Source organism: Micropterus salmoides, unplaced genomic scaffold (assembly GCF_014851395.1).
Source record: "Micropterus salmoides isolate LMB-PRFRI ecotype aquatic unplaced genomic scaffold, ASM1485139v1 Ms_hic_scaffold_6, whole genome shotgun sequence".
Lineage (NCBI taxonomy): Eukaryota > Metazoa > Chordata > Actinopteri > Centrarchiformes > Centrarchidae > Micropterus > Micropterus salmoides.
In genome coordinates this window covers 11,963,507-11,983,371 of record NW_024044348.1, presented here as the reverse complement: position 1 = coordinate 11,983,371, position 19,865 = coordinate 11,963,507, and positions in this window count along the sequence as shown.

Here is a 19,865-nt window from a genome sequence, read left to right as displayed (position 1 = left end):
CTCCGTGAAGACACATGACAGGTCATTTAAAAGACAGCATGAGTAATTCTCAGTTTATATAAACATGGGATCACACCTAATAGATACATTTTAATGATGCATCATATGTATTTCACCTTTAAAACTTGCTACTTTGCCCTGATATAAATCTTTGTTGGAATTGTTTGTGAATGAATTCCATTAAAGTTTTATGTATTTATATCTTTATAATGCCAAAAACTCTATTCCTTTGGTGTTCAGCATTTAGAGCCCAAGGCGGTTTCTAACAGACACAGTCTGAACCTGGCTCAGTGTCTGTCAGAGACTCACCATGTCTCACATCCAGGCCATTCTGTCTCTGTATTCTAGTTTGAGGTTTAACCTGTCCCTCCGAGCCTGAGCCAGTTTCTGCCTCTGAACCTGAGCCTGTTAAAGCTTATCAACATGAGCCTGAATTGGTTTCTGCTTCTTAACCTGAACCCACTTTTTAAGAAGTTTTCATATCTGCTTCTCAGCCTGTCTGTTCTGTCCACAAACCTAGGCTTGACTCTGTTCTTGACTCTGCTCAGTACAAGCCTATATCTATCTATCCTTCTTTCAGAGTCTGCTCCAGTGTCTCCACAAAACCAATTTCATGTTTCCTCACAAGTGCTTGCTTCTATTTCCCCTTTTAGAGCCTATATATTTTGAGCTTACCTTTGTTGTGCTTTGGTTTCAGTTAGTCTCCAGCTGTGCCCACACCTCAGTGTCCCAGAGTTTCAACTTCAAACCCAGTCCTCCAACATCCTGTCATTTTTAGCCTTGTCATGATGTGTACAGGTTCTCACTTGGGTTTTGTGTTTTGAGGTAACTGTGTCTCTAGCTGCCTCTTGCCCTTCAAGGTGTTTTACCTGCCATGCCTGCCTTGTAGTATCCTCCCAAGAATTTCATGCCTCGATCCTTAACTCCCTGACATTCCTCACTAAAGCATGATTTATACTTATGCGTCTGGTCTACGTGCATAGTTACGCGTAGCCATGCATTTATACTTGTGCGTAGGTGTCTCTGTCATTCTTCAATTACACCGCCAAACGCTAGTTGGCGGTATTGCTACAGCGTCCACTGTGTTGACTTTTGCCAGCCGAGCAGGCTAACTTCTGGTTTAGCCATCCGCTAACTTGAATGAGGGTAAAATTATATGCGTGCGGCTGGCATAGACTTTTCAAATGTTATCCACCGAATGGATCACATTCTGATAGCGAAACGAATCATTTTGCTTGGGTTGTGACGGTCAAATATATTGATCCACCGTGTTACAGCCGCTGGTTTGGCCGCTAGTAAAATTTTCTTCAAATCACGATTTTCCTGTCGGCTCTGAGGCATTGCGAGGCTACCCCTCCGACCAATCACAGTTCTTACGGTCCGCGTCGCCCCGACGTGTAGTTACATTTTTGAGGAGGTGCACGTCATGCTACGGCATAGGCTACTGCATAGGGCATGGGGCTACGCGTAGGTTACGCCATCGATTCGAGGCAGACAGTCCAGCTCTGTCCATCTCCAGTGACCCCACATAGGGGGCTCTTTCCAACTTGGTCAACATTGCCTTCTTCATCTATTGATCCCTGCACACTTATCCCAAGCATTGTGTCTCCTGCGTCAAGTCAGTTTTTGCTTGTCCATGGGTTCTCATGACCCACTAGCTCAGTGCTCAGACCTAGCTTAGATTGTATAGCGCTCCTATCTCCTCCTTGTTTCTCCTTCCACTCCTTCCAGCCATCCTTGCTAGCTGTACCTGTCTGCCTGTTAGCTGCTTGTATTTGCAATTAGTGTATTATATCAAGTTTTGTTCTTTTGTATGATGAGTAATTTGCATTTTTCTGGAAAAGACTGAGCCACATACATCAAAACTTTAGCATGCCTGGAACCAATCTCACCTACATACTGTACACAATCCTTGCAAGGTCATATAAAAAGGAGAATATTGCATGTGGGGTTGTTTGTGTATGATTATATGTAAATAAAAAGAAAAGAGAGAGTTATGCATATTACTCAGCCCTAAAAAGTGTTGCACTCATCTCAGCACATCAGCTAATTCTTTTCAATTAGATTAGGTTAAATTTGTTCCCTCAATCCCAGACACAAAGAAGGTCTGACAGAACTACAGTTAGATGGCCTTTTGTCTTTCCTACAGAGTTTCCTCTCCTGCTGTGCAGAGTCCTTCGTGCAACTTGCATTACTCAGTGTCGGTGTCCACACTGTTGTCCTAAGAAAAGAAACAATAAGAATCTGAACAGGCTGTTCAGGTTTATGTGTTGGATAATGTGTAAATCATACATGCTTGGTTGATACATTTAATTCATGTCACCACATCCCCTCGAATACAGCAAAAAACACACACACACACACACACACACACACATATAAATTAGTGCATGCAAACAGGTTACCTTTGTTAGGTGGTTATATGCACTGAAAGAAAAGACAAAAAAGGTCTGGACAAGCTTGGATCCCCATTTATCCAAAGGTCAAGCTCTGACTCGTATCAGTACGTGGTCGATACACATAGGTCACTTTTTTTTCTTTCAACCATGTAGCTACTACAATAAAGGCTTTGTACGTGCACTGGCAGAAGAAGCCCCCTGATAATTGGGGATATATTATTTATGTATATTGTTTATTTTGTGTTGCCTTAAGAATATATCTGTATCTGTGATTTGAAGTTTGCAATTGAAATCACTAGTTTAAATCATACTTTTACAATTTATATTAATCAAGCTGTAACCATGTTGGGGATTTATTCACTCTAAAAATGCTTCACTAAGAAAGCCCAAGTATAGCCTCCCTCAAATCAATTGATCTTGGTAGGTAGAAACTATTTGTGGAAGCGCTGCTTCCCACAGTCACTGTTTTAGCTACAGAGCTCTAATTAACATAGCTCAATATTGAGTGTTACCTTAGCCATGATAAATAACACTAGCTTTATCTCAGACACTCCATTTCCCTAATTGAATCAACAGAGAAATTGACATTTTTTTGTTCTTGCTGAACAGGACTTTCGATTTCTCCCCTGGTCTGATTGTGAGAAAAGCCGTAGGGCCTGAGGTGGTCAGACGACCTTGGGGTGTGGTACAAAGAGATGACCTTGACTCAGAAAACAGGGAAGAGCAGACAGAGGAAACACCCAGTTTCCTGTATACTGTATTGACTTTATTATGAGCAGTAACAATTTTCATTACCATTCTAGTGGAATAAAGTCATAAGATCTCTCTGGACACCTAGTAGGTCAGTCTTCTTTGAGCATCTATGCATTTAATCTCACTCAGAAAATTGCCTGCTAAAAATATCAGCTGATATTATCCAGTAGTAGAAAGTGAGGGTCCACCTCAGTAATTTCACCCACAGTGATTGATGGTTACAAAGATAATTATTTCTGCTCCAAATAATTGTTGCAGCAACACAATTTTACACATTACTTAAATTTTACTCTGCATTTCAAGTGCCAAAACATTTTTAATCTTTGATTAGAGGAAATCTATTGAAATCAGGCACTATTTTCTTATCATAGTGCAGTTAACAGTCAAATGAAAAGACCAGGTGCCTCTGGTAATTTAAAATGATTCTAAACACTTGCTGAAATTGAATGTTGCTACAATCATTTTTACAGTGCTGCTCTGGTTTTCATGATGTCTAACTGAAACAATTTGCAGTGTTTGTCATGACAGAATAATTATTTGTAGTAATGTGAATTTACCAGGCCATTCTACAGCGTGAAAAAAGTGAAATCTTATTTTTACTTTCTTTTTGATCTAGTTACTTTAACATCACAAGTGGCATTTGTGAGCTCTTGCCTCACCAGTAAGATGTCACTGCAAGGTCAATGAACTAATGAGTATAACTGGGATGTGGAGTGCCAAATGATGCAGTTATCTCTGGATAACAAAATTACAGACCTCTCCTCGTGTGTGTCAGGAAGATCTGCTGGAAACTGCAAATAAGGTCCAACAACAACAAAAGAAAATCAGTAACCTGTTCACCTGTGTAATAGCCTGTTAGGAGTGTGGTTTTGTGTTCATGTCTTTCCTGTTTTAGTCTATTTTTGGTTCTGTGTTTCTCTGTGTAGCCTTGTTTATTATTTTATTAATTCACACGTCCTAGTTTACTTGGTATCTGTTTTCATAGGTTTGGTTTTGGTTTCTGTGTTTCTACAGCATTATTTGATCTTGTCATGTTTAGGGTTTTGTAGCTAAGTTTAGTCCTTTGTTCATTCACATGTTTAAGTTTTCTTAGTATCTGTGTTGTCTCGTATTCTATGTCCTGCATTTGTATTCGTATCTTAGTGTCTACTCCTGGTCTGTGTACTTCTGTAGTATTTTGTCCATGTTTGCTCTGTGATCTGTTCAATCTTAGTCTGTTTCCCCTGTTAGTTGTAGTTTTTTGGTATATTAGTGATCTGTCTGCTTATGTTCTGGTTCAGTTATTTATATTCTGTTTCTTCCTGGTTATTAGTTTCCCTATTACCCTGCTGTCTCTCTGCCTGCCTGTGTCTCATTAGTCCTGATCCCCCTCACCTGTGTTGCTCCTGCCACGCTCGTAAGCCCTCGTGTGTATACTGTATATGCCTACTTGTGTCTTCAGTCTTTGTCATGTCCTTGTGTCGTATGTTGAGTGTTCTTGCTTGTTCCGTCCCTTGTTCTTTGGATTACTCTGCCTGTGCTCTGGATTCTTTTGCTTGTTGGATTACTTCAGTTTTAGTCTTTGCCTTGTGCTTCACGTAAGCCTGTTTTGTTCAGTTTTGTGTTTAATAAATGTTTTTGAACTGCAACCTCTTTGCGTTTTGGTCTGCATTTGGGTCCACACCTCAGCTCCCTGCCTTCACTCAGCCAACCCTTGACATAGCCCATCTGATTTCACATGTAGTGTTGTGGGAGAATCTATTAAGACACAAGGCAGCTGTGGCTACTTTCGCTATGTAGTTATGTGCTAGATGAAAGAACAATCAATCTTACTTTTGGTTCAAACATTTTTGATTGTTTCATTACTTAGCCTTCTTTTAACTACCACCTTAGCTTTTAAAGGGCCCTTGCTTCCTGTTGAGATTACTGGATTTCTTTACATACTCTTTAAAATCAACCTGGGATTTACATTTCTGCAAAGGAGGGGCTGTTTGCATACAATACGGAGAATTTCAATCCCACATTTCTTTCAGATCCAGCCTACAATTAGTGGAGTGTTTGGTCATGTAAAGTGAGAAGAGGAGCAACAATTCAACAACATGTAGAGATCCATTGATGCAGAAGCACAAAATACCTCAAAAACAGCCAGTACTAAAATTACACAGATTTATTTAAAGGACTGATGCCACAACAACTGCCTTTCTCATTCTCATGCCTTAAGATCTGGAAACCCTATTTACACTACCACAACTATGCACAGGAAATGGTTGTTTAACATGGCAGAAACTGGCAACAAAGTATAAAGCCAGCCTGCACCAGCATCCATCTGCTTGAGACATTTATTTATAATTCTACTATTGTTATAAAACTATTAGAGTTCATACCATCAGGAAATCTAATTGATCAGCGATGCATTGTGACATGTTAGGTCATAAACTTGTGTGGTAATCAAGGTGTTTTAATTGTAGTCATTGTTATACATGAATACTACTTCTAATGTGATGATCTCTTTCTATAATGAGACTGTCCTCCCAAGTAAAACCACAATGCCACAAAATGGCCAAGGGACAAAGCTCTCTAGTGGCTGTAGAAATGATGATGGGAACAAAGGAAGACTATTCAAAAGCAACAAATTCCACAGAGAAAGGAGGTAGAGATAGGCATATGGGTCAACAAAACATTGTAGTATTTTAACACCCAAGATCGCTGTTTGTTTCAAACTGACAGTTGTTGTGTTTTGTGTCACCACAATCGTTCTCTCCCCTTAATCACGTTTACTACTGCAACCATAACGACAAAGGTCCTTTAACCTTGAAAAAGTAGTCAATGTAACTTTTAAACCCAATTATTTTGTGCCGAACCTTAATCATATCCTTTTCTATCATAAAAGTGATTTATTTTAACGCTTTTGGAAGGCAGAGACAAATATTATCATCCGGCAGATGGTGGCATCATGTCAAAAAATGCTCCTACGTGTTGTTTTAGAGGGTTCGGACAAACAATGTATTCTGTCATCGCCAACGTGCTACTACGCTTTAAAATAGTAATAATATTACTTTACTTATTACTGGGTATTAAAAGTAACTAGTTACGTTACTCATTACGTTGCTATATCACTTTCACTACCCACCTCAACGATCAGCCAAACAGAAAACACTGCAGCCTCTCAAACCAGATAGAAAGTATAGGCTATGTACATACAGTATTAAACAAAATAAAAATAAAGCAAGTTTCTCCAAACTTTTTAACTAATAGCATATTGACAACAGCGGCAAGTGGTTGTGTTGTTTTTACAAAACATATAACATTTCTTAATGCCACTGATTGAAATACAAAAACTAAATCAAGTCACTCCTGACTTTTGAACTACTGTTCTTCTGCACATCCATTTATAAGAGCAGTATTCAGTGTTTTTACAAAACATAAAACGTTGCTTAATGCCACTCTCTTCCAACGAGCGCATGGATTGCAGTTTCTATGAGTTTCACATTGCTCTGCTGCTTTAGCAGATGCTTCAATAAGTTAGATGTAGAATTCATCACAGTTGAAAGCTTTTTGCTGCTCGCTTTACAACAGACGACAATGTTTTTTGCATCTTAGACTGTGACACAATTGCTGCAATACTTACTGCTGTCAAAAGAATTCCTCTCAATCCCCTCAGTCTCCATTCTTCCTTTAGCTTTTTGGCTAGCAGCCAACTTGAACAACATTGGGTCCTGCTTCTCAACTGCCCTGCATTCAGGTCAAAGACGATACGTTCTGGTAACGTAGTAACGCGCGTTACTTGGATTAGTAACTGTAATATTATTATTGTTTTGGAAATACTAATCTCTTACACTACAAGTTACTGGGAAAAGTAATAATATCACAGTAATGTGTTACTGCCCAACGCTATACATCTCTGACATGTTTAGCTAAGGGATCTGTCTATTGCATGAGCTACTTCCAATTAAATGCATATAGATGAAATTTATTTTGGTCTTTCAGTATTACAGACGGTATAATCCATTCATTTCTCTGGGAGGCTTTTGTTGTGAAACATCTGGAGAAAAGAATAGTTTCAACAACATCTTAAAATTGAGAAATCATGGCAAGTTTGAGCTCATAAAAATCGTTATGAATTTCTGTTAAAAAGCAAAACTTAGCAAGAGCGTGAACAATATTATTTACATGTTTTTCTTTATATTCATTCAATACGTTTTGTAAAATTTCCCTTGTAAGCCTATAGCGTGGTATATAGTACGGTATAACATGCTTGTTTTGGGGACCTGCCTTTATTTGTTCAAACAAATTGCTATTATTTGAGATGGGTTGTGATTGTCTTCTGGAGTTCTTTTCTTTTTCTATCCGCCTCAGAAAAAGAAAACATCTTTCAAACATTATGAAAGAGCATACTGTTAAAATTTCCTGTAATGTAGGTGCATCCACAGACTTAACTTTCTAGAAACACACAAAATATAAACAATAAAACACATAACTGGAATAACTGGTTTTATCAACAAACAAACAAAACTCGGCCAAATGCATAATCTGCCTCAATAATCTGAAATATTAAATAATCTGTACTAGTCAATGTGGTCTTCAGGCTAATAGAAGACTTAATCTTGTATTCATTCAACCTTTTATTCATTTGTCACAGCCTCAAAGAAAAAGACAGGCGTGTTATGCAGCAACACACATACTGTACACACGTATACAGTACATACACTCTAAAAAAATAATACACTGGCTACTACTTTTTTAAATTAGGCTAACAATTTGCATTGATCTCTTTAAGTAATTCCAACTCAAGTCATTTTTGAGTATGTCTCATGAGACTTTTATAGCTTATAGTAACCAACGTGATTTGCTTTGTCATCTAGATACCTTAATTAAGTTGAACCAACTTAATTTTAATGATAAAATTTTAGTATTAAGTGGTTGAAATATTAAATTTTAAGTTATTCAAACTTGTTTTGTTTTACTTTCGTTCTACTCCGAAATGTCAATGCAAATTGTTGTTTGTATAATCGACTTATTTCACTTAAGTCAGAAGAAATTACACATAGCAATTGTAGTTTCAACAAACTTTATTGTAAAAGTACCAACTACACATTACAGCTGCTGTATTTTGCTCAACAACACATAACATATAACAGGTGCAGCCTTTTCTTGTGACATTTTTAGGACAGAAGTTTACTTTTTAGATCGGCTACATTACCTTCAGACTGGCTTTCAGACCATCCAGCTCAAGGAATATCTTTTGAAACTTTTCAAAAGAGTTTTTCAGTTCTTTGGATATGCTGTTTGGAGTGCATACAGGTGCTGGTCATATAATTAGAATATCATCAAAAAGTTGATTTATTTCAGTAATCCATTCAAAAAGTGAAACTTGTATAATGTATACATTCATTTCACACAGACTGATATATTTCAAGTGTTCATTCCTTTTAATTTTGATGATTATAACTGACAACTAATGAAAACCCCCAAATCAGTATCTCAGAAAATTAGAATATTGTGAAAAGGTTCAATATTGAAGACACCTGGTGCCACACTCTAATCAGCTAATTAACTCAAAACACCTGCAAAGGCCTTTAAATGGTCTCTCAGTCTAGTTCTGTAGGCTACACAATCATGGGAAGACTGCTGACTTGACAGCTGTCCAAAAGACGACCATGACACCTTGCACAAGGAGGGCAAGACACAAAAGGTCATTAATAAAAAGAGGCTGGCTGTTACAGAGCTCTGTGTCCAAGCACATTAATAGAGAGGCGAAGGGAAGGAAAAGATGTAGTAGAAAAAAGTGTACAAGCAATAGGGATAACCGCACCCTGGAGAGAATTGTGAAACAAAACCTTAACCCTATAGAAAATCTATGGGGTATTGTGAAGAGGAAGATGCGATACGCCAGACCCAACAATGCAGAAGACCTGAAGACCACTATCAGAGCAACCTGGGCTCTCATAACACCTGAGCAGTACCACAGACTGATCGACTCCATGCCACGCCGCATTGCTGCAGTAATTCAGGCAAAAGGAGCCCCAACTAAGTATTGAGTGCTGTACATGCTCATACTTTTCATGTTCATACTTTTCAGTTGGCCAACATTTCTAAAAATCCTTTTTTTGTATTGGTCTTAAGTAATATTCTAGTTTTCAGAGATACTGAATCTGGGATTTTCATTAGTTCAGTTTTAATCATCACAATTAAATGAAATAAACATTTGAAATATATCAGTCTGTGTAATGAATGAATATAATATCCAAGTTTCACTTTTTGAATGGAATGGAAATCAACTTTTTTATGATATCTAATTATATGACCAGCACATGTATATCAGCCCTATTAGAAAGGCACAAGCTCTGGGTACATCCAGGTCTTTCAGGACCTCTGTTCCCTCAATCACAATTGTTGCACTGGCTGGCTCAGACAGGTTGGCACCTCTGGTTACAAGGGTCTTCAATGGTAATATCTCCACCACCAACCTGGCATAAGTAATGTCAGAACATATGTCAGTTTCTTAAGTTATCATTTTTAAAAATGTGAGTAACACAAATTATAGTGTGACTGAAATTAAAGAACCAGTGTGTAGGATTTAGGAGCATATAGCGATGAAATTGCAGATAACAACTTGTCCTTCCACGCATGTAGGAACGACTGGCTGCAAACTCTTGAAAAATTATATTCCATTTGAATATTATATTCCATTTCTGTCATATTCTGCAAACAGAGCATCCTAAATCTTACACACTGGACCTTTAAGTGCCTGATTTACCTGCCAGCTGCTCTTTGAAGTGATCCTTTTCCTTTTCTCAGAGATACACAACTAAGCCTCGGATAGCAAACTCTCTCCTCCTTTCCACAGAATTATCCTGTTAATAAGAAAAACATTTTCAAAGTGCTCCTCCATGTGGATTGAAAAATTACAAAAGGATGAGGATTTCTAATCATTTTCAAGAAAGCCATTATAACTACTTAGAATGTTGTTATGCCAAATCAAAAAAATATCTCCAAAATAATACAAGATGATTCAAATGTTCAAACTTACAGAGAACTAGCACACACATGACAAACGCACATGTTGCAACAATGTCGTTTCTAAAACGTGGTGCCAGCTTTACAACCCACGTACGTTTGCACAGTGCTGAATCCATTGAATAAAACTAAACAAAACTGTGGCTCAATTAACCAGTTTGAACCTCACTAAAATATTACAGCTTAAACATCAACATTCAAAAATGTAAAACCGAAATATGTGGCATAACCTATATTGTTTAATTATGAATGTAAATCGGTACCTCCAATGGCTGTTGCAGACCAAACCTACATCAATGTAAATTATTGTCTATTTTAAATTAAGAGCAAGCTAAATGCGTATTTGCTTAACTTTGCAGTGTTACAACGAATGCTTAAGAGGTTCAGTGCCATTCTATGGAACATCCAAAGTGACAGAACTGAATAAAAGAATAAATAAATAAATGCGGAAATATATCAAAGAAAGAATGAATGAATAAAAGAATAAATACATACATTTGTTTTTGCCTTTCCCCAAGGAGACCTATTGTCATTGCTTTTTCCTTCCTCTTCCTTAACTGTCAATCAACGTGTTGTGGCCCGCCCACTAAGTCAGGTCGAGCAGCCGATGACTGATACCTATCTTCAGTGTGGATATGCTGTCCCTGGAAGAGTGTTATGATTGGTAGAAAGTTTAGAAGGAGTTATGCTGCGTTCAAGACCGGTCGGAACTGGGATATTTCCCAGTTGAAACTTCCGACTTCCCACATCAAAGCATTCCAGGTGCATGGTGGTACATGACACCGAAAGTGAACGAACTGTTTTAGGTGTTAATTAAAAGGATGGCAGTTTAACTGCAACAACTTAATATAACATAAATAGCCTATAGTTACTAGTTAAAGGTTCAGTGTATAATATATCTGAGGATCTATTGACAGAAATGCAATATAATATCCATAACTTACTACCTTGAAAGAGAAGCAACAGAAGAAGCAGCAGAAGAAGTAGCAGCAAGAGCAAGAAGAAGTTGTACGTTTCTAACTACTAACGTTAGGTAGTAGTAGAAGCTCTCCTTTATTAGTAGTGGAATTTTGGACAAATGGAGGACCACAGCTATTATTTAGCACAAGAGCCGACGGAGGGTGAATCTGCTTCGAAGAAGCGAAAGCATGATGAAGCCAGACTTATACGGGAGCGACGCAGGCAGAAATGACGGGTAAACATCGGTGTGGCTTTTCCCAGATGGAAGGGTCTAATGAGGGAAAAATGTTTTCAAAGCGACACCGAAGTTGCCTGTTTTCTGATGGACAGGTAAGGTATTCCAACTTTAGCATTGCAAATGAAAACTTGTTTGATAATGTTAGCATTAGCCAGAAGCTAGCCATAGACACCATGAGAAGTGACTTTTTCCTTGTCAGTGATGTACATTTACACTTTAACCTCTACACACAGACTATAGTTGAATGCCTGTATTTTACAGTAAATATTTATTTTTCTCTTTTCAAGGCAGGAAAGATAAAAGGACAGTCCATCCTCTTCAACTGGCTGAAGGACATAGTCAACCATTTTTGGTGGTGTTGCAAGACTGCCGACAAACGTGGGCAGTTTCTTGTAAGCACACAATTTTATTATATCTTTGAGTAATTTCATTAATTGCTATATTAAGGACATATTTATAGTGCATTTTTATGTTTTGCAGGCATTATGGTTTGGCATCCTTCACCATGTCTGCAACATTCACACCTGGACTATGGGAAGTTGCAAACACGGCCACCTTGAATCGGATCAAATGCGGGGAAAGATGTGGATCCAGAGAGACTCCCAGCGCCACAAAGCTTTAGTGGATATAGTTCTCAATAAGAGGTAGCAGAAAGATGTTCACAACTATCTGCGATTCAGGTAGTGTGGCTATACTTTTTCACACTGATGTATATTAGTAATATTTATGCTTACTGCTCATGTACACAGAAGTATGTATTTGTTTGTTCTATCAGATCGACTGCAGACCTAGAGTCATTCCAGAATCATATCCTGATGTATGCCAGCAAGCGCTATGCTTTCAGCCCAGTTTATGAGGCAAGAGTTCTGTTTGCTGCTTTGGACTACAATTTCCACCGGAACCGACCAACAATGAAAACGTTGGACGGCAAAGATGTACGTTTTACACTTGTATAATATTCCCATTCATAGTACAATATTCAGCCCATGTTTTATATGCAATTGATTGTCTTTACACTCAAGATTTTCTCTTGTTCTACTTACAAACTGATATTAAATGGTTGTAATTTGTGTAATTTCAGTTTCAGAAGATTGTATAAGAAGAACGGTAGAAGATACAGCGTATATGCCTTGAAATCTGAAAAAACGTTACAACAAACTTATAAATACAAACCTCGGTAACAGTCCTCGGGTTCCTTTGGAGGGCTTCCACTCTTTCTTCGTCCTCTATTGAGCCATCACTCTAGGTAGGTCTTCTGCCTCTCCTTGCCCTGACTGCACCTCCAACACCTCTGCCTCTCCGCCCTCTTCCTCTCCCTCTCTCTTACAGTTATCTCCGGTAAATGGACTTCTGCATTTAGATCACATTGACTTGTGCTGGTTCCGTCTAACATTAGCTTCTTCTTCCTTCTTCTTCTTCTTCTTCTTCTTCTTCCTTGTGCTTTTATTGTCAGTTGGCAAACAACGAATTGGTGTGTTACCGCCACCAACTGGTATGGAGTGTGTATCAAACCTTTATACATCTCTGATCATGGAGAGAAATACTTCTGTGAGTGATTAGTTGGACTTAGTGGGCAACACACATTGATTGACAGTTAAGGAAGAGGAAGGAAAAAGCAATGACAATAGGTCTCCTTGGGGAAAGGCAAAAGCAAATGTATGTATTTATTCTTTTATTCATTCATTCTTTCTTTGATATATTTCTGCATTTATTTATTTATTCTTTTATTCGTTCATTCTTTCTTTGATATTTCTGCATTTATTTTTTATTTTTTATTCATTCATTCTTGCTTTGATATATTTCCCCATTTATTTATTTATTATTTTATTCATTCATTCTTTCTTTGATATATTTCCGCATTTATTTATTTATTCTTTTATTCATTCATTCTTTCTTGCATTTATTTCCCCATTTATTTATTTATTCTTTCATTCAGTTCTGTCACTTTGGATGTTCCATAATCAATTGCTGATAAAAGTCAAAATTAATACCAAGTAGCCCACCTTTATGTCATGAAACGCAAAGTTGCTTTCTCCCACACTTCTGTCTTGTGTGTTGCAGGCTTGGTCTGGTGGCAAAACAAGTCCGGACAAGTTCTGCGTCATAACTTACTCATGATTTTAAAGGATGACCACTAGATGTAGGAGTAGCCCTAACTTAATATTGTCTGTTGTTCAGTTAACTCAGAAAAGTTCAAGAGAAATCCACTTGTTTCTGAGTTAAGACAGATTTATATATTTTAAGTTTGGCCAACTTCTTAATATAAGTGAGCAATTGAAATTAAACAACTGTATCTAACAAACCTAATTTTTAATAGTAAAAAAGCTCTTATTTTTAAGCTGGACTTATTAACCCCATGAATCATTTCTTAGAGTGTAGGCATACACAGGAAACACACACATACTCTCTCTCTCTCTCTCTCAATTCAATTAAAATTTGCTTTATTGGCCTGAATGTGTAACAACAATATTGCCAAAGCATCATACAAACTACATCAATCAACCCCATACATTTCATTAAACAAAAATTAAAGTGTAAAGTAATCAAGGCATAGGTGTGTTTGTGTCATAAAAATTTAAAGTATATTAAAAATTAAAATAAATAAATAAAACAGTAAGCGTGTGTGTGTGTTAAAAAAATTAAAATATATTAAAAAAAATAAATAAATAAAACAGTAAACGTGTGTGTGTGTGTGTGTGTGTTCTCTCTCTCTCTCACATACACACACATAGACCCACAGATGGCCTTGTGGAAGCTTTTATTGATTGGGCTGCAGGACAGAGGGAGGACACAGCAATGGAAAAATACATGCCAAAACACTTTCGTAGACAGCTGGCCTTAAACAACCAGTCAACTGTCTATTAGGATAAGGTGTGTCTATGAGACACATTTAGCTATTACTCTTGGCACTGTTCACTTTTCAGCATGACATTTTGCAAAAATGCTGCAGTAATAATCTTTTTTTTTAAATTAATAACAATAAACTTTATATATCATATTTCCTATACAAAGTTTACAAGCTGCTTACAGGGTAAAAACAATAAACTCCAGGAATCATGAAAGCGTTAACCATATAAACATTAAGAACAATAGCAACATCAATAGAATACGCTATAAAACATTAAACACATAACAATACAAATAAAATAAGACAAATGGTGTGGGAAGGTAAAATAGGGGATCACAGGAAGTGCATTTTAAGAATGATAAGACTTAAATAAAGATATTGACTTACCAACACTTGTTTTTTTGGCTGGAATTAGGAACCATGAGGAAACTTACAATGTAGGAGAGCTCTGTCTTAATATTGAATATCTCATCTAATATGGTCATTGTTGAGACACAAGCTGGAAACCCACAACTGGAGGGGTGAGTGAAGTCTCTTTAAACTGCAGACACCTCTCCTATTTTCACTACTCAAACCAAGCCTCTCAACCAATACTGTGACGTATCACTACAAAACATCACATCTTGCCCAACTGCTTCAGTCAAGGAGCTCAGGCTAGAAATAATACTCCAGTTCCAGGTTGGGTGTTATTATGGGGCTGGTATTATGTAATCATAGCCAGCTACATTAGTGAGTGCCTGGCTAGGGTGAGTGGAAAGGGACACACAAGCGCTGGCACGGAGCAAAGATGTGGCCTGGTTTGCCTTACTCATGTGTGCAGTGGTGAGATCAAAGCTCCACATGTGCATGCATGCTAACAGAAGAATCAAAATTGTTACCTCATGAGGAAGAGCATCTGTTACAGCACAGAAAGGTGGGGTCTGTGTTTAAGATGGGCCGCCCGCCATACTTGTGAATTGGTGAATTACTCTTCCCCAATTCCTCAAGTGGCACAGTAAGATCAAACAGTCATTCACAATAATAACATCAATGGCTATTAAACAAGACCAAAGATCAGGTCTGGGAGCCATTTGGGTGGTTTCTAAATGAGTCATCAGACTTTTCTGTATCTTGCAGGACAGGCTTTGTCCTCTGTCCGTCAACAGATTTCTTGCATGCATATACAAACTGCAGAGGGAAGTCATTAGACCTCTCAGAAAAGTAGTGTAAGTGCAGGGACACTTACAAAGAATAGCCAGCCTTTAAAGGTTATATTTATTCTCCATGGTCTGGTAACTTCCTTTATGTTCCCCAGACTCAATCATAAACACACTTCAGAGTCTCACAATAGTTGGTGGAACTGAAACGTAGACAATTATAGTTCAATTTGCTCAGATGGGTAGAAATAACTCAGCAAAATCCAAACTGACCAAATGAGTTTTGGGGGTTCTGTTAATCCTAAGTAAAGTCAAATTAATCAAGTGGTATAAGTTGTTGCCCAAGTTTATACTTTGAAAGAAATTGAAAGTAAAATTGTATTAGAATACTTGACTTTTGTTATCCAAACTTTACTCAGCTAAATGAGCACAAATTACCCTTCGCCGTAATGCAGTGATAGGCCCAGAACTTAACCTATTTCAGTATTATTTTGCACCTTTCTCACCTCTCCTCTCCAACAACAAATGTTCTATGAAACCAGTGAGCAACATTTTACTTGGCTGTGTGCTTTCCCCAGGCTTGGAGACTCTGACACCAAGGATGCAATTTAATTATGCGAGGCTTCAAACACAATCTAAACAAACCGGGAATCTACAAACAAACAACAAGTCCAATTACAGCAGGGCAAAGCAGCATTAGACTACCACGAGAGTGGGAGGGTATGGGAGGAGGAGAGGGAGGAGCAGGAGGAGGAGGAGGGGGGGGGGGGGGGGGGGTCTGGCTGCTTTGATCCATGCTTGGAGATCTGACATCAACACTGCTACTTAGTTCAACAAGGATTCATATTAGCCACAGAAGAAGAAGTCCTTTTGGTAATCAAAGGGCGTCTTTCAATGCTATGACCCAGAAATTTACAAAGAATTGTCAAAAATATGATAGAGAAATTGCATCAGAACCCGTGGCATATTTGCAGAGGGAAAAAAAATCAACCTAGATAGAGTTTCAAATTCTGCTACTCTGTGACAATCACAAAAGACAGAGGCACGGTAGTTTGCCTGAATCCCCTTTAACACCATGTACTCGACCATTATTGATCCTAGTACACCTGCCCTTGAACTGGTAATGGCTTCATGGGATTGCCTCTATAATATTCTTTAACTTTTAACTTTTCCACTGATACTGTGCATAACAGGCCAGGGGTGTATTGATTCTTCTGATTGGATGGCAGGATTGTGAGCTGCAGGCAGGGAATCCTGTGATCTATGTTTTTTCCGGTGTGCAACATTTAGTACATTCAGCTCAAAGCACACACACACACACACACACACGTGCAAGCTGAACAAAAATATTCCCTAGGAGGGAACACATGTGATGTAATATTAGAGTGCAATGTTTTCTTATAAATGAAACAATAGCTGTCAGATTTGTTGGCTGATATTGGGTTATCTTAATGCCAGAGGCCACATCAAACTGTACCATTACTCACAGGACTGGAAATGAGCAGCATACAGTGTATGAAAATTGCCCCAAGCCATGTCTATCCAACTATTGACCTAAACATGAATTTTATGTGTGTCACTGACACTCAGGCTTTCCATACAGTGTGTCAGTCTCTTTAAATTATGTGTATATTTGCATTTGTGTATTCTGCTTGGATTTGTAGGCCAAGTGTGGCATTTTGAATTTCAATAAACCAAGGTTAATAAATGTATTTTTGGCAAACTAATTTAAAGCATGTATGTGTATCTCTGTCTGCGTGTGTGTGTGTGTATGTGTGAGTATTAACTTTGTCCTCATTAAGAGTGAGCTGATGGGTTGGCAAGGTTAATAGAGATTCATAATCTAAGCACAGCTGTAACCCCCATGCTTTCATAGGCCGGTTTTATACTGGTTTGTATGTGTGTTAGTGTGTGTCTAATCTCCATGTGTGCTTATAGACATGATTTTATGTGTGTTTGTCTCTCATATTTGTGCGGCTCTGCATGTGCTCTGTAATCTGGTTTACAGGAAATGCACCACAGCCAAACATATGGTCAATTTCTCCTCCCGGTCCTATCATTAGCCTGGGGCCTAATCCTTGGTTATAATTCAGATGATGGGCCCTACCAGTGGGGGCCCACTAATAGGTCACATAAATCACAGTGTGAAGCTGAGGCTGGGTCGAGGCCCAGCAAAGTCAGCCATTTTCCCCTTCTGCAGGCAGAAACATCTCCATGTCGCTTGATTACCAATAAGGGTAGATGAAAAGGGCAGTTACACACACATGCACCCACAACACACACACGCAGAAAGAGTGGTAATCTAAAGCTGTTCATGCTTTGAATACTGAGTGTAGTGAAACACCAAGGGAGTGCAGCTGAGCAGTGGGGATGATTCTGTGTTAGCGTGTGTTGAATGCTTGTTGAATGCGGATTACTTTATTCTAGTAGAACCATTTACTTTTCTCACACATCTAAACATTTGAACAAATTAAGGATAAAAGGAAATCACTCAAAATGGAAAATAAAACCTTCCATAATCATTTCTGTCATTTTGCCAACCTGCCTTAGCTAATCCATTTTTCACATCATGACATTGAGTTACCTTGAAGTACATTCAGGCTTTTATATTGTTTGAGATTGCGTAGTGGAAAAGGGCCATGTGTTAGCAACAAGATTTACAGCCACGTTCTGATATGGGATTATTACAGATGTCTAGCAGTCAGGGGATGCCTGCGGATTAGATCTCACACCAGAAATTAATCCAAGTCAATCTGCTATGACTTATTTTTTTGACATATGTTTGATAATATCTAAAACTACATTTTTAAATATTAACCTGGCAGACATAATTACCCCTTGTCTCTCTGACTAATCTATTGGGATTCATAGTAAAAATGCTGACCTATGTACTAAAGGCAAGAGAACCACATTCCTACTGAATGTCTCACTTCTATTTGGTAAGGAATGTTTTAAGTTCTTTCAGCGTAAAGTTGGTCTAAGGCATGTGTGTGAGTTGGCCTTGCTTTACAATGAGTCTTCAATCCTGCACGATGATGAAGGTGGAAGAGAAAAATTTAAATGTCAAATTCATCTGCTTCTAAATCTTGTTTGAAGGCTTTAAAGGAACATGATTGCACAAAAGATGTCAGTTTTTGGAAGATCAGGAAAGGGAAAATGCTGCTGAAGGGAAATATCTTGATATCAAATCAATTCAACTTTTAGTGTCATATACAACTATACACATGAGAAATTCGTTCTCTGCATTTAACCCATCCTGATAAGGAGCAGTGGGTAGCCACCATACAGCGCTCGGGGGCCAACGGCAGATCTTAAGTCGGTTCCTTGATAAAGAGCACTGCCTGGAAAAATTTACTTAAACATACATGGTTTTAATGGTGGGGGAAACCAGAGCACAAACGCAGGAAGAACATACAACCTCTACACAGAAAGGCCCTTCCCCAGACGGGAGTCAAACCCAGGACCTTCTTGCTGTGCGGCGACAGTCATTTAAAGACATAAGTGGCTCAACACATCAGTTACAAGACTTGTTTAATGAAATGTCAATAAGTTCTCCATCTGTAGGGAAACTTTGGTTACTTTAACTTAATGTTAAAGTGGTTGTTTTTTGTTTTTTGTATACATCTGGGGGAGCAACAGGGTACTGTGGTGAATATTATTTTATTACCTCAGCTGAGCTTTGTTCAGTATGACATTGTACTGATTCCGGGTCTTTAAAATTCACACTTTCAAAGGAATAAGAACCTTTCTCCATAAAGACAGCTCTCTCCCTCTTTCTGGATGACTGTGTCTGTCTCTCTCTTTTCCTGTTTAATCATTTGCGTCTCTCTATTGCACATCTCATGCATGCATCCCAACCCAACCTACTGTATATGGAGAGTGTGTGGGAGACAGTGAAACAGGGGCATTTTTATTGCTAAACAAATTCATTGAACAGGATTATATAAAACGGACACTGTGTCGTGGCCATCTGAATCACTGAGGACTGAACTGAACTGACCTCATTTTGTTTGAAGAAAGCTCTCATTATGCTTCATGCTGCAGTAAACTATAAACTTAATTTTATACTTTCTCCTTCACTGCTAAGATTGTGTCCGTAACTGTTCACACAATGATGGACCCGTTTCTTCAGAAACAAATGTTGTCACCTTGAGCAGCAAGACTATTATTATCCTCTGAATGTCTCCCACAAATATATATATACACACATACAGACACAGACAAATTTTCCATTTTCCTTTTTTTCTAACAGCCAGTCTTGCACTGGGCAGTAGCAAATCTTTTGGTCAACGGTGGAAATCAACATAGCGAAATAATTAAAGTTACAATTAAATGTGAACACAAACAAAACAGATTTAAATTGCCAGGTGAGCCAATTACTTATGGATAAAGATGGAGCTGCATGCGAGAAAGTAAATGTAAGAACATTCTGGAGAACACTGGAAGCTAAGTGACTGTGGGAGCCTATTAATACTGGGGAGTGAGAGAAAGAACACCCTGTAATGAGTGAGCTATCCAACACCTGCAGCTGACTC